Here is a 3649-nt window from a genome sequence, read left to right on the forward strand (position 1 = left end):
GCATAGCAGAGAAACATTGTCAGCTTCTTCCTGGCTTCCATTAAATAGCAAACTCCTTTAGATAGTTGCATTCTGTTTATTCATTTGGAAGGAACATCAGTATCTGCCTACATATAAACACATCTAACATTTGACATCAAACTAACCCAGTCATTTCCTCTGCACCCACATATATTCACAGTGATGTAATATAAGCGTTCACATATAATCACATTACTATTTCCACAGCTTGTTTGCTGTTCTTGAGACTGGACAAACTCATACTAATAAATGTTGATATTAGTTAGGTTTAATTTGTCTAAATGTTGCTTTTGTAATAAATCTCAGTGCACAGATGTTAAACACTTAAAATGTCACTGAAATGAATTGAAACATAAACTTACAGTGGTAGAGATATATACTATCTGGAATTTCTAAAACATAGCCTCATATGTTCAAGCAAAATTTAATAGAATTATCTCCTACAGATGTTTCTCTATCATTGCCATCCTTTATACTGCCATGGGCAGATCAAATACAAAGATTAATGTATTAGAATTATTGTGGCAAAAGTGGGACAATGAGTTTGTAATATATAAAAGTGAAATGAGCTGGAACCTTGTAAATTAAATCTTGTTCATTTACTATAGTGGTGGTTGTGGACCACCCAGTTGGTTCCATCTCATAGCTATCTTGGGTTTCCAAGGCTGTAAATCTTTAAGGGAGCATAAAACCTCATCTTTCTCCTATGGAGAGACTGCTAGATTCAAATTGCTGATCTTGCAGTTAGCAGAATTTATTATGACTATATATCAATATTTATTATTGTGTAAATAATAACTAACTTCAAAAGAAAACACTGAAAATGTGCACATGTTGTAAATAACTTATTCACTCTCAGTTTGCCTTTTCCCCTTCTCCCACGGATGTCTGCATAAGGAGTTGTCGTCTTCTAACTCAATTTAATGGTCGTCTCTCTAATCCTCTCAGCCTAGCTAGCAGACCTTCTTTACCAGATATCAGAATACACACAATAGCTTCCTAAACCAGAAAAATAGTTAATCCAATCTCATTTGGAATTGGTTTCCAAGGGATTTTTTTCCTCTAATAAATATGTTTTTGTAAGAAGTCCAAAATTATTATGTTAAAAGAATTACTAAATTATAATTACAAAATAAGATCAATAGAAGATTCATAAACAAACAGTTTTGAATTTATGGTGGTAAAGTATGTGTATATTTTTAGTACAAGTACTTTGTAAATTGTGCAGTTTGTTGTGTTTTCTTAAAAATATTAAATTCCTTCATACGTTAAAAAACTAGAAAATTAAGACGCAACTTAACAAAATCCCTAAAACTTTTATACCAGTTTAACTGATCTTACATTTAAATTAAACCACTTATTGGATTGTGTACTTAAAATCAAGCAACCAAAAAAGACTGTAATATAAAATAAAATTTTAGTGTTGGAAGGAAACATGTTTGGCTCTACAAGGAGTTTAAAAATATAGCAATCAGCTGAGTTATTCTCCATATATCAAGATTCAGAGAAATACATATTTTGTTTTTTTTTTGAAATAGATAACTATTCACTTATTTATTGACAATCTAAGCAAAATTTTCAATCTCTAGCACTGTAGCATTAAAGAGTTAGACAGTTGAAAACTAAAAAGTTACGGCCTTTAGGCATATTTGATTTTTTAAAAATATCTTCAAAAACAATAATCAAGAGATGTGTTTACTTTCAATCACTCTTGTCTTAACAGGCTTATCCTGTTTGAGGAATATCTTCTTTTTCATTGATTTTTTTTTTGGGGGGTCTTTGCATGAGTTAAGATGTGAGCTTTCAGGTTAGTTGACTGAATACACTTCTTGTTGCAACCTTGAAAGGGGCACAAAAAACGTTTCTCCCCAGTGTGGATTCGTACATGCGTTTACAAATTGAAGTCCATGGAAGAGCACTTTCCGCACCCTTCAAATGTGCACTGGTTGGGCTTCTCTCCAGTGTGAACAAGAAAATGACGTTTCAATTTTGACTTCTCAAAGAAAGCTTTCCCACATTCTGCACATACATGGTCTCGGGGACCATGGACTAGGAGATGTTTTCTCAAGGCAGATTTATAACTTTCTTGTGCATCCACTCTGAGGACAGGCAATTGTTTCTGGGTTACATGCTTTATTTGTTTTAGACTTCTTCCTAGTAAACTCTGACAGCTGTTTAGAATCTGTTAAATCAATACCAGGTATTCCTCCAGGAGGAAGCTTCTTGCCGATCCTGTACTCAGAATAATACTTCAGTGGATCCTCTATAGTAACTTGTTAAGGAAATTTTTGTTTTGTCCCCTTTCCATGTATTCTAAAGAACATTCAAGCAGTGGTTTATCTGCAAGAACCTTTTGAGCAAGCTCTTGCTCTCACTCTTCTCTCAGATATTCCAAATATTTAAAAAGTAAGTTCCTTTCTAGGACAGGTTCAGAAACTCACCTCTTATTACACATTCTAAGTAACAGTTAGGGAAGGACTCCCCCTCTCTAACACTCTGAAGGCTAGTCTTATAGTACAGATTATCATTGTATAAGGCCCGTGGTGTATTAGCAGCTTTCTTTGCCTTCTGCATGTGGCATTGCTTAACTTGGCTTGGCTTAGTCCCAGTATGAGCCTTTTCACCCATTCCTTTATGGGAACTCTTCCTTGGTCTGCAAGCTTCTTCCTTGGTGACTGCAAATTTCTTTGCATTTGAAGTTTGGTGGAAAGAAGCTAGGAAGTATCAGAGCACTCGTGCTAACGTGGTCAAATGCACTAAGTGCTGGAAGTATATGGTGAAGACTTCAGAAGAGGCCCTCCCTTTCAGATCTTAGAATACAGCAGCAGGTGCTTGCTAAAGACCACTTAGCCAGAACACTATACCTAGGAAGTGATTGGTAGATCCTGGTATAAATCTCTAAGCAGGTAGAACAACGTGGATCAGCAACTAAAGAAGTACATATTTTCACAACAAGCTAATTCAGGCTAACTAAAATTCTGCTTTTGACAAGAATTATAAAATTTATAATGGAAACATCTATTTGTTTCATGATGACTGAAAGTTCTGATTATTAATTTTGTTGTTGTTGTTAAGTGCCATCAAGTCATTTCCAACTCATAAGGACCTTATGAAGAATAAAACGAAATATTGCCCTGTCTTGCACCATTCTGTTTGAGCCCATTGTTGCTGCCATTCTGTCAATTCACCTCATTTAGGATCTTCCTCTCTTTCACTGACCTACCACTTTACAAGCATAATGTCCTTCTCAAGGGACTGGTCCCTCCTGACATGTCCATAGTAAGTTTCACCATCCTAGATTCTAAGGAGCATTCTGGCTGCACTTCTTCCAAGACAGATTTGTTTGTTCTTCTGATATTTTCAATATTCATCGCCAATACCACAATTAAAATGCATCTAGTCTTCTTTGGTCTTCCTTATTCATTATACAATTTTCACATACCTATAAGATGATTGAAAGAGCTCTGGTAGTGTTTGTTGTTGTTCTTGTCAGGTGCCATCGAGTCAGAACCGACTCATAGCGACCCCATGCACAGCAGAACGAAACAATGTCGGATCCCGGCCCAACCTCACTAACGCTGCCACACTTGAGTCCATCAGTGATGCCACCTGGCTGATCCATCTCATT

General features: G+C 35.8%; 1 pseudogene; it reads right to left on the reverse strand.

Moving 5' to 3' along the window:
• Nucleotides 1-1774: 1774 nt before the first annotated feature.
• Nucleotides 1775-2649, reverse strand: LOC102824420 (annotated as a pseudogene).
• Nucleotides 2650-3649: the final 1000 nt, after the last annotated feature.

This window comes from Chrysochloris asiatica, unplaced genomic scaffold (assembly GCF_000296735.1).
Source record: "Chrysochloris asiatica unplaced genomic scaffold, ChrAsi1.0 scaffold00027, whole genome shotgun sequence".
In the NCBI taxonomy this organism is placed as follows: Eukaryota; Metazoa; Chordata; class Mammalia; order Afrosoricida; family Chrysochloridae; genus Chrysochloris; species Chrysochloris asiatica.